This window comes from Prionailurus bengalensis, chromosome B2 (genome assembly GCF_016509475.1).
Source record: "Prionailurus bengalensis isolate Pbe53 chromosome B2, Fcat_Pben_1.1_paternal_pri, whole genome shotgun sequence".
Classification (NCBI taxonomy): domain Eukaryota; kingdom Metazoa; phylum Chordata; class Mammalia; order Carnivora; family Felidae; genus Prionailurus; species Prionailurus bengalensis.
In genome coordinates, this window is record NC_057349.1 from 3,620,353 (window position 1) to 3,640,701 (window position 20,349).

Sequence of the window (20,349 nt, forward strand, 5' to 3'; positions counted from 1 at the left end):
TTCACTTATTCTCCTGCCCACCTCCCCCTGGCAACCACAAGTTTGTTCTTTGCAACTTGGCGTATTTAAAAGTTTGCTTTTTTGTTGTTTCTGTGTTTTGTTTTTAGATTCCACGTATAGGTGAAAGCATATGGTATTTGTCTTTGAATTATGTCCTCTAGGTCCATCCACGTTGTCACAAATGGCGAGGTCTCATTTTTTTATGGCTGAGTAATAGTCCATTGTATATACATAGTACATCTTCTTTATTTGTTCATCTATCGGTGGACGCCTGGGTTGCTTCCACATGTGGGCTACTGTGAATAATGCTGCCATAAACATCGGCGCGGATATACCTTTTCAGATTAGTGTTTTCATTTTCTTTGGGTTATTAGCCAGCAGTGAAATTACTGCGTCATAGGGTACTTCTATTTTTAACTTTTTGAAGAACCTCTACTGTTTTCCACAGCGGCTGCGCCAATGTACATTCCCACCAACAGTGCCCAAGGGTTCCTTCTTCTCCACATCCTCGCCAACACTTGGTGTTTCCTTGCCTTTTTGACTCTAGCTGTTCTGACAGGTGTGAGGTGATATCTCACTGTGCTTTTGATTTTCACTTCCCTGATGATGAGTGATGTTGAGCACCTTTTCATGCGTCTGTTGGCCATCTGGATGTCTTCTTTGGAAACATGTCTGGGTCCTCTGCCCATTTTTAATCATCTTGTTTAGGGTTTTTTGGTGTTTGAGTTGTGCAAGTCCTTTATATATTTTGGATATTGGCCCCTTATTGGACATGTCACTTGCAAATATTTTCTCCCGTTCGGTAGATTGCCTTTTCATTTTGTTGATGGTTTCTGTCGCTGTGCAAATGCTTTTCGGTTTGGTGTAGTCCCAGTTGTTTACTTTTGCTTTTGTTTCCCTTGCCTGAGGAGACAGCTCTAGAAACATGTTGTGCGGTCTGATGTCAGAGAAATTATTACCTCTGTTCTCTCCTAGGAGTTTTATGGTTTTAGGTCTCACATTTAGGTCTTTCATCCATTTTGAGTTTGTTTTTGTGAATGGTGTAAGAAAGTGGTCTAGTTTCGTCCTTCTGCGTGTTGCTGTCCGGTTCTCCGGGCACCATTTGTCGACAGGCTGCCTTTTTCCCATTGGATATTCTTGCCTCTTTTGTCCTAATGGGCCATATACGTGTGGGTTTATTTCTGGGTTCTCTATTCCATTGGCCAATGTGTCTGTTTTAGTGCCAATACTATTCTGTTGTGATTATTACAGCTTCGTAGTGTATCTTGAAGTGTATATATGTTATATAACGTACACGGTATATAATATGCATGTTATATATGTATATATACATATATATATCTTGAAATATGAATTTTATGGGTTTATGATACCTCCAACTTTGTTCTTCTTTCTCTAGATCGCTTTGACTCTCGGGGGGGGGGGCGGGTCTCTTGTGGTTCCATACCCATTTTTTTGCATATTCCATGAAAAACGCAGTTGTGTTTTGATAAGGCTCGCATTCAATCTGTAGATTACTTTGGGTCGTATGGAGATTTTAACAAGATTGATTCTTCCAGTCCGCGAGCGCGGAACATCTCTCCATTTGTCTGTCTTGCCTTCGGTTTCTTTCATCAGTGTTTAACAGTTTTCGGAGTATGGGTCTCTCACTTCCTTGGTGAAACTTCCTAAATTTATTCCTAGGTTTGTTATTCTTTTTGGTGCCATTGTAAATGGAATTATCTTCATCATTTCTCTTTCTGCTACCTCATTATTAGTGTTCAGACCACTTAGGCCACTTTTGAATCCTGTCTCTTCCCCCCTTTGTGACCTCTCTAACTTCCCAGTGCCCTGTCCAGAATGGGGGTGATGATAATAAAAATAATACAGGTCCTAAGAGGTATTGTCGTGAATATCCTATGAAATAGCATTCGTAAAGCAAAGTGTATGGGGTGAACTGCTCAGTCCCGCCACCCGCTCAAGCAGGGGAGCCCTCACAGGGCTCTTTGAAAGGTTTTCATCTGGGCCACACCTTTGGGTAAGTCAGAGTGGAAAGTTCAAGAATATACCACATGAAACAAAACGGTAGCAATAGGTTCAGCAGTGGGGGCAGTGGTTTATCCTTCATGAGACTCCTGTGTGACAGGCCTGAAAGAAGGAACGTTGCTTTAGCTTTAGAGGCCACGTTCATGGATTGGTTTCATTGTTCTTTGGGGCCATAGTTTAGGCCTCTTTCCCAGAGGCCACGCCCTCCAGTCCAGTCCCGTGGATAGATCTCTTGAGCCATAATCTCTGAAAACTGCTGCTGTCGTTCCTTACATTTTCCTTATTTCCTGTTCAGAAAATGATACTGTCCTTTGTTTCTGGAATGCCTAGGCGGTTGTCCCCGGGCTGCTGGCACAGATGAGCACGCGTGCCCAGAGGGTTCTTCCTTTCTCCTGGACCTGTGGCCTCTGACACGTTTCCTCCTTTCTTCCTTTCCTCTCCTCACCTAGCGAGGCTTCCAGAAGCACGCCTGACTGACAGATTGCTGTTGGAGCTTCCGGAACAGGCTGAACTAGAACCTCCTGTTCACACCAGTGTGGTTTTGTCCCCCTTTGCTTTTTCTCAGAGACTGACCTCCCGAGTTCGGATCTGTCTCTGGGCTTACACAGCCTTGTAGTCGGTGCCCTCAAATTACTGGCTGATTTGTATTTTCTTTCGTCTTCTTCCTATCTGGCTCCATCCAGCACCATTCCAGCTCTAGTAATGAACAGTCTTGCGTTCCGCTTCCTGAGTATCTGTCCTGAGGAAAAGCCACTGTAAGGCGGTTTTTTAGCTAATTTAGTCGTGTTTATCATACACTGTTAGATGTTTAGAAGGTGGGGTTGAGTTTTGTACAGACAGTGCAGCTAAATCATTCCTTCAACAACTGTTTGACTACCTACCGTGTGCCAGAGAAGCTTCCGAATTCCAAATGCCACAGTGTGTTTTGGATGGGGTTTTTTGGGGGGGGTCTCCCCAAAATTCATGTGAAAGCCTTGCTGAAGTTTACACGGAACCCTCAGCGTGGCTGTATTTGGAGTAAGGAAGTCAATCGGGTTAAATGAGGTCACGGGGATGGGGCCCCGATGCAGTAGGATTAGTGTCCTCACCGGAAGGGAGCTCACCCCCCTCGCCCTTCTCCGTGGGGACACCATGAGAAGGCGACGTCCGCAAACCGAGAAGAGAGCTCTTACCAGAAGCTGAATCAGCTGGCCCCTCGACCTTGGACTTCTCAACCTCCAGAACTGAGGAAATAAATCTCTGTTGTTCAAGCGCCCAGTGGTGTTTTGTTTTGGCAGATTGGCGTCACAAGACCCCTCCACCCCGCCAAACACCCTTTGCAGTTCAAGTGTTTTATCGAAGCAGTTAGGTTAGCTGCTCAGGGACAGCCTTGGCCTCGGAGGTGATGCCACAGGTCTTAGATTCAGAAATTCAATTTTCAAGTATGTCAATTCAGTTTTAACAATATAGCCAAGGTTATAGTAAGAATATAGTAAGAATAGGAAAAAGCAGTCTGTTCCAAGCAACTCAAAGGTTGTTTATAAGCCAGAAATACAGTAAGTTCATTGGCAATCGGGTATGTTTATTAATATTAGCACTATTTGTTTTATCCGTGATAACCCAGTATAGTCCTCGTGGCACCCCAGAAGCCAAAACATTCAGCAGGGGCTGCGGGTCGAGGAAAGGCGGTTCAGGCTTTCCACTGAGACTTGGGGTTTGTCTGCCCACAACACGTGGTCTGGAAATCCTCAGTGGTTGTAGACTCTCGCAGGTAGAACATCTAAACCAGATACGAGTCTTTGTTCCTCGGATTTTGCTTGGTAAACCCGGGTGATTTCGTAACTACCCGGTCCCGTCACCGCCACCTACTTCTTTAAACCCGTCACGCCAAGCCCCTTCATTTCCTAGCGCCAGCTCAAACAAAGCTGGGGGTTTCACTTCCACTGAATCAGTTACATTCTCCCAGTGGGGAGATGACAGGCTTCTTGAAGGCCCGGACCACATTGCGTGTGTTTTCATCCTGAGCGTCCAGCACGAGAAGGGTGTTCATCCGTTGGTTTGGAAGACAGTCAAGGTCAGCGTACCCCTCTAGGAAAGTTCCTTCTTGTTCATCCATGTCATGTCGACTCTTGATTCTCGGTGTCATTGGGTACATGACGACGGATCTCCAAACTCTGGGGAATCCACGTGGCGTAAAACATGTGACTCCCGCGCCCGATGACAGATGCAGTTGAGCGGAGCAGGTGAAATGCTGAATAGTTTGGGGACTAAGTGTAACATCACGGGGAGCGAGTGATCGATCAGCGATAGTTATCCAGGGGCCTGGGTAGAGACAAGGAAGCTTTGGAAGGGGGCGCGTGGAGAGCGGTAATTTGCGGTGACTCCACGGCGCCCAGAAGTGGGCAGTCTTTCCACACCGTGATTCCGCGGGGCTGGCGCCAGCTCAGTGGGGCACAGCCAGCCAGCAGCACCGGCGTTTTTACAGCGACACCAGCAATGTTACCGTCTCTTTTTGCTCTGATTATACCCTAGCCTACCTTTCATACGAGTTTGGCCTTCACACACACACACACACACACACACACACACACACACAGGGCCCCCTAACTGTTTCTTGGTGTAAATCTACCAAGTCGCCCTCTGACTTTAAAAGTTTTTCTTGACTGTCGTTCGCACCCCCAGGAAGTCCCAGAAATCAGGCCACTTCTCCGCTCCTGCCCTGTGACCCCTCCGGGCTGACTTGACACCTTTGGTCACCAAGAGCCTCCTGACGCGGTCTCCTTGTGACCGCTATTGTCCCCTTGAGATCTGTTCCCGACACGACAGCCAGTTATCCTTTTCGGAGGTAGGTTAGACCCTGTCACTCTTCTGTACAGACACTTCTGAGACGTATTCATTCCTCACTCAGCTCGAAGTCCTGACAGCCTGCAAGGTCTCACATTTTTTGAGACCACACGGCCACAAACATGCCTTTGCCTTCGGCCTGAGTCCTCTATTTAGAAACTCTCCTCAAAAATGACACCGTGGCTCCTGTTTGCTCAAAAGTCCCCCTCGGGAAGCCTCACCTGACAGCCCCGTTTCCTGCTGCAGCGTGCCCCCGACCTGATCCCAGCACCCTGACCACTCTCTAACGCCGCTTTTCGTTTAGTTGTGTATTTACTACGCGGAATGTAAGGGGCCAGGGGTCGTTGCTTTGTCCACTGATAAATCCCAACCCCCAGAGCACCGCCTGACACAGAGTGGCGCGCAGTGAGCGTGCGGAACGAACAAAGGGACGGGTGTGTTTCATTTGGGGGAAATGGGACCCCATCCCTGCAGAGTCTACACGCCTGGGAAGAGGAAGGGAGAATGGCAGAAAAGACCCGCGACGTCAAGTTTCTGAACCCGAGACACCGAGAAACAGGGCTTCCAGTAAGATGCTGACCCCTCGCGGTACTCCAGGCGGGCCAGGCCACCGAATCCGTCGTGTTAAAATGAAACGAACCCCCTCGGAAGCCCTGGTTTCTAAAGCATCAGAGATTCAGCTTCACTAGGGCCGAGCTGGGGCTCAGGAATCAAACTTGCAAGCTCGCCAGGTGACTCACATGTCCAGCCAGATGTGGATACTCAAGTGAGAGCATTTTCATGAGTTGTCCTGAGGCCTGAAGAGAACATCGGGTCAAGGTTAGGGAAGTGAGAGGAACATATGTGGTTCATTGTGCTTTTAGAATCAATGAAGAGCCGTGTATGTGTGTGGTTTCTCCATCACGGTCATGGGTGTTTCATCAGTCACTGCCAGTGAATCCACGAACGCTTCAAAGGAATGATAAAGTAAGACAGGCATGATGGAATTTTCCTAAAGGGACATTTGGAAAAGTCTTGGTCAATTTGACCACGGGAATGGTTTTCAAGTCAGTCAGTGGTGGCAAAATCCACTCCTGTCTGGGGTAATATCGTCCATGCACCGGGCTGACTCGACCTAGTCCCAACCAGCATGGATTTGTAGGAGGAAAAAGAGGACACAGTGAGCGAACCTCGGTGGCTGGACTGGGCAGGCTTGTTCTAGAGGGTGGAGAGCTCCGAGGAGTTGGGGGTAGAAATGCAGTTTGGCTTTTGAAAAACAAGCCGAAATAGTTAGATTTTATTTTGTAGGCAGTTGCAGTCTATTATGGACTGTTCGGTACCTTCCACAATGAGGTGTATTGTGCTGTCTGGGTGCAGGTGATCAGAAACCGAACCGATGTGTGAGGCAGTGGAAATAGCAAATTCGCCTCCCGTTATTCCGGAATGACGCTTGGGCCAGAAAGTGGAGTTGCGGATCTCAAAACTCTGGACATTGTCACCTCTGACCTCTGCCCATCAGACCGTTCCCTGTGTTTGGATCGTTTTTTTCTCCACCTTCAGACTTTAGCTTTGCCAACATCTCTGCGTCCTTCTCCCGCCATCCTAAGCCTTTTTTCGTGCTTCAGAATCATCCGAGGAGCTTAAAAATACAAAGCTCATGCCCTACCACAGACTTGCAATGTGAAGACAAATCTCTAAGGGGCCAGAAAAATGCATTCCCCGCTAGGGGGCGATGAGGTCCACCTCTGCAAGAGTAAGAGAGCAGGTTAGGCGTAGCTGAGCAGAGCCAGGAAACGCGTCCGCTCCCCGTGATTCCATAATTCCACACACTTAAAAGCGTTGACCTCCCAAACTCCTCTTGCTTGACATTGGGGGGACCTTGCTTCGGAGGTGAGTGGACGGAAAAGGAATTGAGAATACACATTGAAAGGAAAAAGCGACCGCCCAACGTGGGGCTCGAACCCACGACCCTGAGATTAAGAGTCTCATGCTCTACCGACTGAGCTAGCCGGGCAGTTGGTCCCAGGTCTTCCCCAATCTATTATGAGCACATACGAATTCTTGGCCCTGTTGCGACTGTAGGGTTCTAGGTCTTGTCTGATTGTTTTTGTCTTCCAAAGAAGACGACGTGAAAGTCAAAGTATATAAGCATTATCTGCTCTTCTTGCTGTGCAAACCGGCTCACTTTCCCTACCTCACCACCCCCCCCCCCCCCCATTCTCACCGACCTGCTGCGAATAGGGCACAGAAAGTTTCCCGGATCTGAGGGCCGGCATCTCTGGGTGCTGCGCGAATCACCCCAACCCTGGCACCCCCATCACTCTTCCAAGCCCAGGCGCCCTTGCGCCCTCTTTGTGGCCCAACGAGGCACCTCTGGCTGTGGATGTGGCCCCGCAGGCAGTCTCTGCGGGTTTCTCCTCCCACCGCTTGTTCATATTTTGTACTTCCCCACCATCAAGGCTCACACACGCAGAGAAGGGAAAGGGGTGCAATTTCATTTTAATGTGTGTTTTGTTTACCACTGACCTCAAAAGTTCACTGAACATAATAGATGGTAAACAAATACCTGCTTAGTGAATGTACCAAGAGCACCCCCCCGGAAGCGAGAAAGCGTCCCCTCCCAACGAGGAGGCAGAACCTCAGTCTCCTGAAAGATTGGGCGGGGGGAGATAGTCACCCCTGTGCGAACGAGGAAAGCCGAAATATCCTGGACGAAGGTTGCCAGAACCCCAACTCTAGAGCTCATTGTCTTATTATTCCATAAAAAAGTGATGAATGAACGATGGATGACACTGAATGGAGATGTGACCATCGTCTTCCTGCACTTTGATCGGATCACAACCGTGGAGTTGGAACTAACTTGGAGAACCAGAAACATCTGCCTCTGCGAGAGTCACTTTAGAGCCGATGGAACAGGGAGTAAAAGCCAAAATTAAACAGTGTTTGTTTCTTTTTAGTAAAAGTCACTTATTGGGATCGAGAGCGTATGCAGCGAACGCGTTTTCACGTGGAGGTCGAGTGGTTTCATTGAACTGTAGCTGCACCCGTTTTTCTGTAAAACAAAAGAAAACAAAACAGGGCTCGTCCGGGATTTGAACCCGGGACCTCTCGCACCCTAAGCGAGAATCATACCCCTAGACCAACGAGCCGCACGCTTCCTGGGTCTTCTGAATATATTAAATATTTAGTGAATTTCTTTATCTTTTGCATTTCATTCATATTTGGGTAAATATAACTACGACCGACCCTTACTCTGACCCTCCCGCTCTGTGGCTCCCAGAACTTTGCCGGCTCATCTCGCGACCCAATAATCCCTGTAAGGAGTGAACGGAGCCTTGTTTCTCAAGGGCCGCCGGCCCATCCACTGTAAGAAAAGACCGTGGCCGCTGAGAGGGCAGCAGAAGCCGGTGCTGCTTGTCACCTCGCGGAGCGGGTCTGTGGGACGACCCCCGGCCGGCCCCCTGCTCCCGGGGTCCCCCGCAAGTAGCCGGAGCGCGGGCGTGGCTCGGCGGGCCGTGGGGACGCGGGGTCGAGAATTCAGAGGAGATGAGCTGTGTGGGAAGCGGGGGACACAGTTAAGGAGCCGAAAGCCGGCCGTGGCGGAAAATGAGGCGGACACAGGGGCGTCCCGTCCAGAAATGGCCAGAACGCAGGGGCCGCGGGCGTCGGCAAGCCGGCCCCCAGGACGCGGACGGAAGCAGGGTGGGTTGTGCCCAGCGGCTTGGTCCTTCCTCACGGGGACATCCATTCCATGACGACAACAGGCTTCTCTGCACTCGGGTTCCTCCCCCGCCTGCGTGACCAGAGCTACCTTCAGTCCGCACGGACGCGAGCCCGCGCCGCGGTGACTGAAGACACTTGTCTCCTGACTCTTTTCGGGGGCAGCGTTCGGCGACGCCGTTTTCCTCCTAATGAATTGAATCACCCCTACAGCGTCCCAGTGCCCTTCTGCTTCTCGGGGCAAACTCTCCGAGCGTGCCCGCTTGCCGAGATGCGCGCTCGGGGCTCCCCTGGGGTGGTCTGCACTTGAAGCAAAAAGCGGCTGTCCTCCCCCGGACCGTGGTCCCCCGCCGCCGCTGCCTCTCCGGGGGACATAAGGGGAGGTGAGCATTCAGGACACGAGTAGACACCGAATAGAAAACGAACCGCTGGCCCGTACGGGGATCGAACCCGCGACCTTGGCGTTATTAGCACCACGCTCTAACCAACTGAGCTAACCGGCCAACTGCAACAAGCACCTTTCCAAAGTCCTTACAAGAATGTACTCTGGTTATTGTTTATTCTTTTATACTGTAAGTGATGTGGTGTATCCAAGACGTCGAATTTGGCCCCACCGACCTAGACTTCGTCCTTCTCCCAAGACCCATCCTACTTTCTTCCTGCGGTGACGCAGCAACAAGGTGGCTAGCAATACCCCCTTATCCTCCCGCCCACCCTTCTGTATTTTCAGGCCAAGATGATCTCTGCCTTTAAAGGCCAGCCAGATACTACAAATATGCTTTTATTGATAGGTCCTGGGCTGATTGGCAGGTTGCTCCGCTTAGGCCATCTCTTCCCTTGGGTGTTTTTTTCTCTAAGTTGCCAGTTTATTGGTTTCAGATAGAGATTTCCCAAAATACCTTAGAGTTGTCCTGTTTCCCTCTCTACATACATGATTCTGTATGCAGTGGCTATAAGAACGCCTTAGAAAATTATCGAAGAGGAGGATACGAAGTCTAATGATTCCACATTGTAAAAACATAGCCATAGCTTCCGATGGGGCAGGGAAAAACAGTTTGGAGATGCCGGGGATCGAACCCGGGGCCTCATACATGCGAAGCATGCGCTCTACCACTGAGCTACATCCCCAACCGTATAGGGTGGCTCTTTATAACTCTTCCCAATTCTTTCAACCTTATTTTTTTTTTCCCCCAGCAATTAAGATTTTCTTCAATACTAAAGTTAAATTTTCCTTTATTGATTCAGCAAAATCATGAAATGGTTAAAGGGACAACATCAGTATTCCGAGCGGAAGAAGCTTTCCGGCCATCGGGCCCTTGTCAAGCACTTAACCTAGCGATCAAAGGAGGGAACCAACTACTGAAAAATCTGAGAAGAAGGAGAGAGGACCTCTAGTTTAAAAGTTTCTTTCTTTCCTTTTTTCCTTTCCTTAAGGACGGCTGAGGGGCACCGCAGCCACGTTAGGCTGACCATGGGCTGATAAGATCACTGCAAATTTGCAGCTGAACTGAGAGAGAAGTGGAAAAAACGAATGAGCCCCAGAACAAGGGATATATGTTTACTTGAAGATAATAAACTGGCTCTAGAATTAACTACCCGAGGAAAGCCTTCCGCCTAGATAAAAGGATACTAGTAATACAGGGGGCTCGAGACCGCACAGAGCAGAAGGTCTTCTAGGGTCGCAGTTTGCCTTGGGACTCAGGGCGTCCAGGGCTAAAATTGAGAAGCTTTAGTCACCCCACTCCCCTCTCGGCCACTCCCACAATCCAGAGTTTCCAGCCCAAAGCCCTAAGCGGGCTTCCAGAAGGATGGACCTCCTGTCCTCGCGCCTGGCGCCGGAGGCTGAGAAGACGAGGGAGGAGTGGGGCAGCAGAAGGCCTCCTGCTTTCTCTTGGACCCTTGTTCCCAGCCCCTGGAAATGTTAGGGTGCCCTAGAGTTTGCAGGGCCCGTTTTCAGTGATCACTAGAATCTCATGCCCAAACTGTGCTGGTCCGGAAGGACACCCACTGAGAAGATGATTAAGTGAACAGAGATACCTAAGTAAAGCTGCGACTGGTTTGTTTGTTTTTTAAGTCCTGAAGTTTCAATTCTATGACAGAAGTTTCCAGGGTGTATTGTTCAGGAACTTTGAAACACCTTAATAGATGCCAAATTATAAAGAACGGGAGAGGGAGCATAAACCCCAAGTTCAAGACAGTGTGTATCCGGGGGAGATGAAGAGATACGACCCTGGAGGGACACACGAATGTGGGTCATTATCTGTCTAAGCTGAGAAATGCCCACGCGGACGTGCGCGGTATTCTAACTGGTGCCCTTTAAAGTGCATACACGTGTAAGGTGTGAGCAACAGAGGACGCTGGGTATGTGGGCACTCTGTATGTTTTCGCAACCTTTTGGCACATCTAAAACTATTCAAAAATTAAAAGTTTATTTAAATTTAAAAAGTTAATAAAGAAATAAAGACAGCGGAGACCCAGCACAAAATCAAACCGCTTCCTCTGGCTCTCGACCCATATTCAGATATCCAAAGTGCCGCCTAAAAGGTGATTTAATTGCCCCTTAAAAGTGCTGGTGTCTTGTTGGCTTTCTTTGGAAAGTGCTCTCTTTGGGCCCAAATGTAGAATATTTGAGATATTTTTCTGGGAAGCCTAGAAACTGAAGACCAGTTGCACAGACTTCTATACAGTATAATATCTAGTATTGATCCATGTATATAGAGAGAAAGAAAACATAATAAGGGGCAACATTATAATTCATATAATATAGTCAGATCAGGGTATTAAAGAAGACTTTCATTGTGACTGAGTTTCTATGCTAATTAGGGTATTAACAAGCATTTTGTGAATGAATAGCTCTAAACCGGAATCCCCAGTGAAACTTCCAAAAGAATTTTCTCCTTCAAGTTTGCAGATTAATTGACTATAGTTGATGTGTTAAGGCCTCAGCCTGTGAGCCCGGATAGCTCAGTCGGTAGAGCATCAGACTTTTAATCTGAGGGTCCAGGGTTCAAGTCCCTGTTCGGGCGTGAGCACTTTTATGTTGTGTTTGTTTTGTTTTGGTTTTTCCCGTCTCCATTCCTGCATTTTAATCCCAGTAAATAGTAACAGGAAGGAAGATAATCTCAAATCACAGGCTCTGATGTCACTAAAAAATGAGAGGGGATTCTGAGCACAGCACAGAATAACCTAGGACCTGTTCAGAAAACAAGAAGGGCCTTTCAGACAGGTGTCTGGAAGGCGCACACACAACACATTTCCTCCAGAGCACAAGGGAAAGTCTCATTGACAATGGTCACAAGTTATCAAAAGTCAAACTCTTAATTGAAAAGCAGCAAAAGCACAGAACTGTTCCCTCTGTCCCACGCCGGAGGGCTCCTCTCTGGTCCGCGGCTCTGCTCGGCTCCGGGGAAGCCCAGGTAAACTACTGGGCTGTAGTGTCAGCACTTAGAACTCAGGGGCTGGTGGCCTCGGCTTCCACACTTTTTTGGCCATGACTCGTTTGAGCTTTAGTTTACATCTGGACCCAGACATACAAAGATAGGAGGAAGAAAATGGCCTGAATTACCACTTACTCTTACGTATTCATTGCCTTCTGATGTTTCAGACTCTATCCTCTTCTTTCCAATGCTGGATGCCACACACCATTAAACTGATTTTGCTCCCCCCTCGTTGGGAAACACGGGGCTTGGAGAAATCATAAAGATGAGATGTGACATATAGCACAAGGTGACGGGTCCTGTGCTGCATAACCTGTCCCTTGCCCTAAATCCAAGTCCCCTCTCCTAGAGTGACCCCAAACCTCAAGTCACCCGAGCTCACTGCCATCAACACCATCTCTGCCCTGCTAGGAACCACGGAAGGAACAGAACTTGAAAGCCCCTGAAGGAGACTCCATTTGGGAATCGCCCAAAGAAGAAATTTCATCCTAAGTGATCCAGAGGATGACAGAGAAAGGGGATTTTACAATGCTATGAAAAAAAAAATCACCAAAGTTGCTACAAAACCTCTGGAAAACCCCAACAGAACACTTCTTGTCCGGTGCCTTGGGGACACCGTAGGCAGAATGTCAGCTTCATAATATGAGGGCCTTGAGCTCAATCCTCAGAGAAAGTATAGCACTTTGCAAAAACAAAACAAAACACAAAAAAACAAAACTGCAGAAGTAATCCAACATGATCGTTACTCTTAATTTTTTTTTTTTATTTATTTTTGGGACAGAGAGAGACAGAGCATGAACAGGGGAGGGGCAGAGAGAGAGGGAGACACAGAATGGGAAACAGGCTCCAGGCTCTGAGCCATCAGCCCAGAGCCCGACGCGGGGCTCGAACTCACGGACCACGAGATCGTGACCTGGCTGAAGTCGGACGCTTAACCGACTGCGCCACCCAGGCGCCCCTGATCGTTACTCTTATTGCTATTAGAGTCACACAAGAAATATCTTCTCTAAGCGCCTGTCGCTTCATGGAATTTTTTCCTGCCTATAAGGAAACCCACTTGGGTTGTGACCCCACAACGTTTCTTTATAACACTCAGAGCTTTTCAAAAGAAAAAAAAAAAACAAAAAAAAACCCTCCATTAACTTGACCTAAACACAACAGGGCAAGCGTCTCTCACAACCTTTTAAAAATAAGCAGCGGGAGGAAGTCACAAAATCGAATATTAAATCCAAAAGGATTGCAACATGGTCTCAGGGCACCAGGCAGTAAAAATAATAAATGTTGAGTGGCTACACTGTTCAGGAAGACGAAGGAGTTACCAGACATCAGGGCGTGTAGTTAGACGAGAGTCAAAAGACTTCCTTTCTTTTCTCAGTCTTTGGGGGAAGCTTGGGACGGAAAGAAAAGGCGACCCCTTGAACTTGCACATCTTGCACCCTGGATCTTTAGTGGGCTGAAAAGAGCAGCCACGTGGTGGGTGTTACCTGGGCTCCAACAACAGGAATCCGCCTGCTGCAATCGCTTGATTGACCGACTTGCCAAGAATGTTGTTCCAGTCCCAGTAGGCAAGCGACTCATATAAAATTATAAAATGGCACCGGATTAAGTTAACAGACGGACTGTATTTCCATTCGACACTATTGTCCCGATCTCTTAACGGGTTTCCATCGGTTTTCAAACTCAATACTCAACTAGTCCTCATCATTTGCTTTACCAGACAAAACCACATGTGTGGCTGGCACCCTCCATTCAAGAGACCCAGCTACCCTGAGGTTGGTGCCCAGAGGAAACAGCTACTAGAAATGCCCATGGGTCGTTTACCCTTCTGTTGGGCAGGTGAGTTGAGGCGAACAGTCAGATTTAAACTCCCCAAGCCAAGCTTCTTTTCTATTGTTTATCGAAATGTAAAACACACCGCAAGAGTGTACAAATAACAAATGTAGATCTCAATAGATCTGTGGATGTTCTTTGATGCTTCTGGTCTATTGAGGAGAACATACCCTCCACCAACTCATCCAGTCTCTGAAGACTTTGTGAAAGGAAGAAAGAAAGAAAGAAAGAAAGAAAGGGAGGAAAGAAAGAAAGAAAGAGAGAGAGAGAAGGAGGGAGGGAGGAAGGAAGGAAGGAAGAAGGAAGGAAGGAGGAAGGAAGGAGGAAGGAAGGAGGAAGGAAGTAAAGAAAGAGGAAGAAAGAAAGAAAGAGAGGGAGGGAGGAAGGAAGGAAAGAAAAAGAAAGAGAAAGAGAAAGAGAGGGAGGGAGGGAGGAAGGAAAGGAAGGAAGGAAGGGAGGAAGGAAGGAAAAGAAAAAACTCAACTGGTGAAGCAACTCGTTGTTGGGACGTAATCCTTCATGAACCTCTCACATTTCTTCATGTATTGCTAGCAAGGCAATGAATGCCCCCTTTGTTCTGGATTTTCTTTCCAAGGATGCTTGCACAGCAAACACTCTTGGAAGACAGAGACAATGTCTCTCCAGAGCAATGGACAGGCGTGCTTACATCCATGGGTTTAGGGTTTCTCTCTTGTAACAGAACCCACACGTGTACAGATGCCATGGTTTTGCCCTCTGCAAACTAGAGCCAGGGAACCAGAGGAAAAAATGCTGATAATCCAGTTATTGCTACTACTAGAATAATAGACTTTCCATTGTCTCGGACCCAGGAGTCTCGTGAATTACACCAGCGTCCGTGAAACTGCATGCGGCAGGTTTAGCTGGCACGTTGGGTAAAACTTTGGACCCTTCACATTTCTTGGCGTTCATCAACCCCACGCTCCCTTCTTCCTTCTGCATATTCCTTACCTTGGTTAGTTACACAACCACCCACATGAATCCAAAGCTGGAAGTTAGATGCCCTCTCAGACTCCTTTCCTTTCCTCGCCCCACTCCTCCGTTTCCAACCCATCACCAAGTCTACCCTTTAAATACTCAAGAGCGGGGCGCCTGGGTGGCGCAGTCGGTTAAGCGTCCGACTTCAGCCAGGTCACGATCTCGCGGCCCGTGAGTTCGAGTCACGATCTCGTGGTCCGTGAGTTCGAGCCCCGCGTCGGGCTCTGGGCTGATGGCTCAGAGCCTGGAGCCTGTTTCCGATTCTGTGTCTCCCTCTCTCCCTGCCCCTCCCCCGTTTATGCTCTGTCTCTCTCTGTCCCAAAAATAAATAAACGTTGAAAAAAAATAAAATAAAATAAATACTCAAGAGGAAGTGGGGGCAGAGAATTTTGTGAAAGGTTCATTTCCTTTCCTGCTCCCATCCCATCACCCAAATTCAGGCTCCCGCCATCTCTGTGGAGATAGCAATTTTCTAGCTATCTTTTTCAGCAAAGGGGACAGCTGATTTGCTACTTCCTCATCTCTAGGGCTGAATAAAGCAGTATATTTTCCAGTCAGGAAACCTCTCCTTCCAACATCCTCCCTCTAATTCCACCATCCAAAGCCCAAGTGACACAGAGGTTTTTGTGAACTGCAAGTCTGGACGGGCTTTCCTCCAGGGCTGAAGCTTTTAAGACAGACAGGATAAAATCTGAAATCCTTCGCAGGAGAAAGGCCCTTTGTGCTTTGTGTCTAATGTATTCTCCCCCATCCCATGCTTCTTTGCTCTTGTGCGTTATCTAACCACAGCTTAACCGGTCGCTGCCGGGGCAGTGGAATCAAAGGTGGTGCTTAGAGCTAAGTCCTTTGTGCAAAGGCTCCTTTAAGTCTTTCTTCGCAGGGATGTATGATTTAGAAACTGTGGAGCCAAACCTCGGAGCTTTTCACTTGTGGTTTTTTTTCCTACTTTTCCTCAGATGGGAGAGCTTTTTCTCCACCTCTGGAGAAAGGCCTTCTCGCTCTCTGCTGAGGACAAGGCCCTTGTGCCTGAGCTGTAGCCGTGGCCACGATCGAAGCTCTCTAACTGCTGAATAAATCAAGGGATTGCCCCCTAAAATGATGTCATCATGCCCGAGTCCCCCCTTTTCTCCTCACTTTGCAACCCCCGACTCCCTACACCCACCGAATTTTCCCTTCCTTTATCCCGCAGCTGGAGGGTGCGGACAGCACTCCTTAGCACTCACATCTAAAGGCATTCGTACACACAAGCAGATGCAGATATGTTATTTACATAGCGGATTACACATTTAGTTCGATGCATAAGTAACCGAAGTTCATACAGTCAATAATACTCTATTACACAGCTGCAAGTTTTGCTAAGAGAGTAAATCTTGAACATGCTCATCACCCAGAAGGTTTTTTGTCACTGTGTAAAATGACAGACGTTGGCCACACAATGGCAGCGATCATTTCACAAGGTGCACAGACACCGAGTCCCCACGTGGGGCGGTTGAAACTAACACAGTATTCGTCAACTGTACCTCGGTCAAAAAGTGAATTAAAAAATGCCTGAAGCCATGGGCTCCATGCTGATTCATTTTGGGGTCCCTCCAACACTTCATGTGATCGGCTTTTCCCCGGTTCCCCGAAAGAAACCTGAACGGGCACAAGCAAAGTAATAAATTGCCACTAGCCACTTCTCTGGGGGTCCCTCATCGGGCCAGACACCGTGATAACTGCTTTTGCAGGGTTTCTTACCTTGGGGACCGGTGAACATTTGCCCCTTTCAGATCTCCGAGCTGGAGCTGAAATCTGGCTGTACCCTTAACCTAGGAACGTAGGGAGCCAACCACCGTCAGGAGCGTCTGTGGTTCCGTCACCAGCAGAAGTCACAGACATTTTCCCACTGAGGAGAACAAAGGCAGGAGAAATGTGGCTTCGATTACACCTTCTCACGACCTGCATCCACTGCTAGACGCCTGAGGCCCCCAGAACGGAACTCAGAAAGGAACTCACCGCTGCCTTGCTGTCGCTGTTGTATTAAAAACAAAAAGCAGCCTTATCTTAACCACAGTCAGGCCCCCAAGGCCCTGTAGACAGCTGCGTTCAGCGGACAGAAATTTCCTTAGAGACTCAGGTTATCTCTACCTTCCCGCCCTCCACAAACCCAAAAACAGAGAACCCGGCACTCCTCGCAACCCCAGGGCAGCTCTCCCTGCCCGCGGGTCCTGTCCCCGGGCGGTTATATACAATCACCTCTTGGCACCCAAGACGTCTCCAGACTTGTTTCTTGGCCGCTGGCTCACGACCCCCGAACCCCCCCCCCCCCCCCGGGCAAACCCATCCACAGCTCGTACTTGAGACAGGATGCCCGTTATCTACACCGCAGGCCTATCTCCAAGTCTCACGGACGGGACGGGCCCCGGGTGGCAGTGCCAGCGCGGGAGGCTCTGAGCAAGAGAGGAGGAAACGTGGGAGACCAGCCCCGAGTCCTGAACATTCTGTCCCCCGGTTCCCAACCGGCGGTGAAACATGGGGGAGGGGAACCCAACCCCTCGGGGATGGCGGCTGTCCTCTCTGTCTCTCTCTGTCTCTCTCTCGAGCCGCCTGCTCTGGTGTCTCGAGATCCTACTTTTCCCTTTAATAAACTTTCCCGCTTGTGAGGCTGGTCGTGCTGCACGCCTGTCCTTGAATTTCTTGTGACAAGACCAATACCCTTCGGGGACTCCTTGGGTGGGTCTTTCCAGTTCACCCCAGGGGTGGGTGGAGGCCCCAGGCCCCAGGGTTTCCCAGTTCACCCCTTAACAGAACTGGGAGGGACAGGGGTGGATCCAGGAAAATACGTTTCCCTCCTTCGGCTTTCTAGCTCTGCCAGGACCATTGACTCACTTTCGAGGGTCAGAACTGTCATTCTGGAAAACTCTGGATCGCTCCGTCTATTTGGTGTCAGACACCCCCATGCTCAAAATATTCACGGACCAGGGTGTTAATTGAGGAATTTGCAGACAGGAAAAGTGGGCAGAGAGGTTTCAGGGCTGATATGTTATTTCCCAATTTGCTCTCCCCGCTTAGAAATATTTGGCTAAGACCCTAGCCTCTTTGTACAGAAAAAAATAATAATAAATAATCCTTTCTAGCTTTGTGGTGCTAGAGATACGCGGAAATTCTAAATTCCATATGACCACTTGATGAGGGAGACGAAGGCAAGAGAAATGCAGTTTAAATCTCCTTGCCGCTTGCGGCCGACTGCTAGATGTGCAGACCGTGACCTTGAGGACCTCATGGCCGCCCTGCTGCCTTAATGTTTTTGTTTCATGAAAGACTAAAAGCAACCTTATCTTAACAGCAGCTGCCCCTCAACGTCCTGAAACCTTGCTTCCAGATTCCTCAGAGACTGACTTATCCTCACTCCCACTGACTTGAAAGTATGTAACCAGTCACTCCTCACAACCCCAGGGGCAGCCCTCTCTGCCCCCTGGGTCCTGTCCCTTTGCTGTAGTAAAAGCACCTTTTTCCACCAGAAAACACCTCAAGAATCCTTTCTCAGCCATTTGCTCATGACCCTCACGTTATAATTTTATCACTGTGGCGCCCTCACGTGGGGCTTTGAGTTTTTTCATCTGGACTCTGAGCCCCAGCGCTAACTTGGTAATTCCTCTCCTCTTTCCTTTTATTTCAGGGGCTTTTGGAGGAACAGTTTCATGTCAGTTGCTCAGGCTGCAGGCCTCTGGTGCCCGTGGCTTCTCCGCAGGGAGGAGAAAGGCTGCCTTTTGGCTGGAAGTTAGTACCCTGGCAGGAATGGTAAGACCAGAAGCTTGATGCCCTCTCTTTATTCCTGTCCTTATACCAAGTTGTCCGTCTTGGGCGTGGGACAGCCACCTAAGTCACCAGGACGGCTGCCACTCTTAAGACTCCCTTGCGAGGTTTCCTCTTCGTTGGTCTAATGTGGGCCCCTCCAGATCCCTGGTCTAGCCGCCTCTGGCCCAGAGAAGGCCACTCAGAGCCGGCCGAAACCAGTCCGTGCATGATTAAATTAGATCCCAACTGGGGACTGTTTCCTAGGGAAGTCGGCTGTAAGGACGACATGTGTTGGAATGTCTCTTAGACCCTGATGGGTTTCTGTCTTTACTATTTTTCATCAGGGCCCCTACTGACTACTGAAATTATCATTCCTGCAGGAAACCAAGCAAATAGACTGAGATACCCTAGGTCCAGCTGTGAATGGCCCTAAATCATGCCCCGGATTTTAAGGCCTCTTGTAAAATGTGTTTGGCCACTAACCAGGCTGATAAACTCCCTCCTGATACACCGAGGACTGTCTCAACAGGCCTCCTCTGTCAGGAGCCCCTCCCGGGTAGTGGGTAGCGGGAGTCTTGTTTCATTCTCGCCCTAATAAATTTGGTGCCTGTGCCGCTCTTAACCTTGTTCGTGGGTTCCATCCTTCGGCTCCATCAGAACGCGATCCTGGATTTTTAAAAACGCAGTACATCCCCCTGGAACTTAGTGTCCTGTCATTACTACCTGTCTTCGCCGGAAATTGCAACTGTTTAGCATGTGGATAGCTTGCATTTGATTGTTTTCTAGTGGTATCTTGGGCAATTTCCTTAACTTACTCAGAAACTGGATGGGTTACATTTGAAATTTATACCGCTGATCTTTCCAACAACGAGGGCCTTTCTAACCCCCCCGAGGTGTAGACCTGGGTCTTGATAAGGATTTTACCACTCACTGTCTGACCCCAAGGCAAATTATTTAATCTGTTTGTCTCAAGTGTCACTAAGTGTAAAGTAAAATGATATTCAGCTCATAGGGTCACGGAAATAAACTTACGCCTGGGAATCACTGGACACAGTGTCTGGCAAACAGTGAGCACTTGAGAACTTCCTTACTGTAAAAAAAAAAAAAAAAAAAAAAAAAAAAAAAACCTGCTAGAATTTACTTGGTGATGCATTTAAATCATTCTTTGGATTCAACAATTTATTGACCACCTACTATGCACCGTGTTCTCTTAACCTCTTCGCAAATGTCGTTGCTCTTTCTAGAAGGCTTTCTTTCCCCCACTCCTTCTTGCTTTAAGGACTTCTTGCTTGACTAACTCCTGTTTTCATTGTGCTGCTTAAGTGTCAAAAAACCCAGGACCCCTTCCTGCTCTGGCATCACGGTCAGGATCTTCTGCGGCATTAGCCCCACACCAGGCACAGTACCGTGCGGTGACTTGACTGCATTTGACTTTGGACTCTGAGGACAGGGCATGTTTTCTTTGACCCCGATCTGTTGCTTGGCAAAGAGAAGGCACAGATACATGTTTGCCGGTTACCAAGCAAAATGAGGTGGGGACAGTTGAGCAGGGGGACAGACAGTAAGACAGCTTGATAAAATAGTTTCATGCTACTCGGTGACGGCCATTTAGCGGATCTTCCGCCAACTTTTGTCCGTCCCTTACAGCCTATTGCCTGGCCCCGCATCGGTGCCCCCACACCCCCCCTCCACAACTCAGATTGTTATTCTCTGTCTGAGACTCTAACAGTATCCCATAATGTTCAGAGACACTCTTGGCCAC

General features: G+C 48.6%; 1 long non-coding RNA gene and 5 other non-coding genes across 6 annotated transcripts; 1 reads left to right on the forward strand and 5 right to left on the reverse strand.

Annotated features, from left to right (window-relative positions):
• Positions 1-6,768: 6,768 nt before the first annotated feature.
• TRNAK-CUU lies at positions 6,769-6,841 on the reverse strand. Its single transcript has one exon. It is a non-coding gene; the product is annotated as a tRNA-Lys (tRNA).
• Positions 6,842-7,904: 1,063 nt separating this feature from the next.
• Positions 7,905-7,976, reverse strand: TRNAP-AGG. The gene has a single exon. It is a non-coding gene; the product is annotated as a tRNA-Pro (tRNA).
• Positions 7,977-8,976: 1,000 nt separating this feature from the next.
• On the reverse strand, positions 8,977-9,050 carry TRNAI-AAU. The gene has a single exon. It is a non-coding gene; the product is annotated as a tRNA-Ile (tRNA).
• Positions 9,051-9,603: 553 nt separating this feature from the next.
• Positions 9,604-9,675, reverse strand: TRNAA-CGC. Its single transcript has one exon. It is a non-coding gene; the product is annotated as a tRNA-Ala (tRNA).
• A 1,825-nt stretch (positions 9,676-11,500) lies between these two features.
• TRNAK-UUU lies at positions 11,501-11,573 on the forward strand. The gene has a single exon. It is a non-coding gene; the product is annotated as a tRNA-Lys (tRNA).
• Positions 11,574-16,062: 4,489 nt separating this feature from the next.
• LOC122490327 lies at positions 16,063-17,083 on the reverse strand. The gene is made up of 2 exons (XR_006299129.1): positions 16,548-17,083; positions 16,063-16,445 (listed from the first exon to the last, which is right to left on the reverse strand). It is a non-coding gene; the product is annotated as an uncharacterized LOC122490327 (long non-coding RNA).
• Between the last annotated feature and the right edge of the window lie 3,266 nt (positions 17,084-20,349).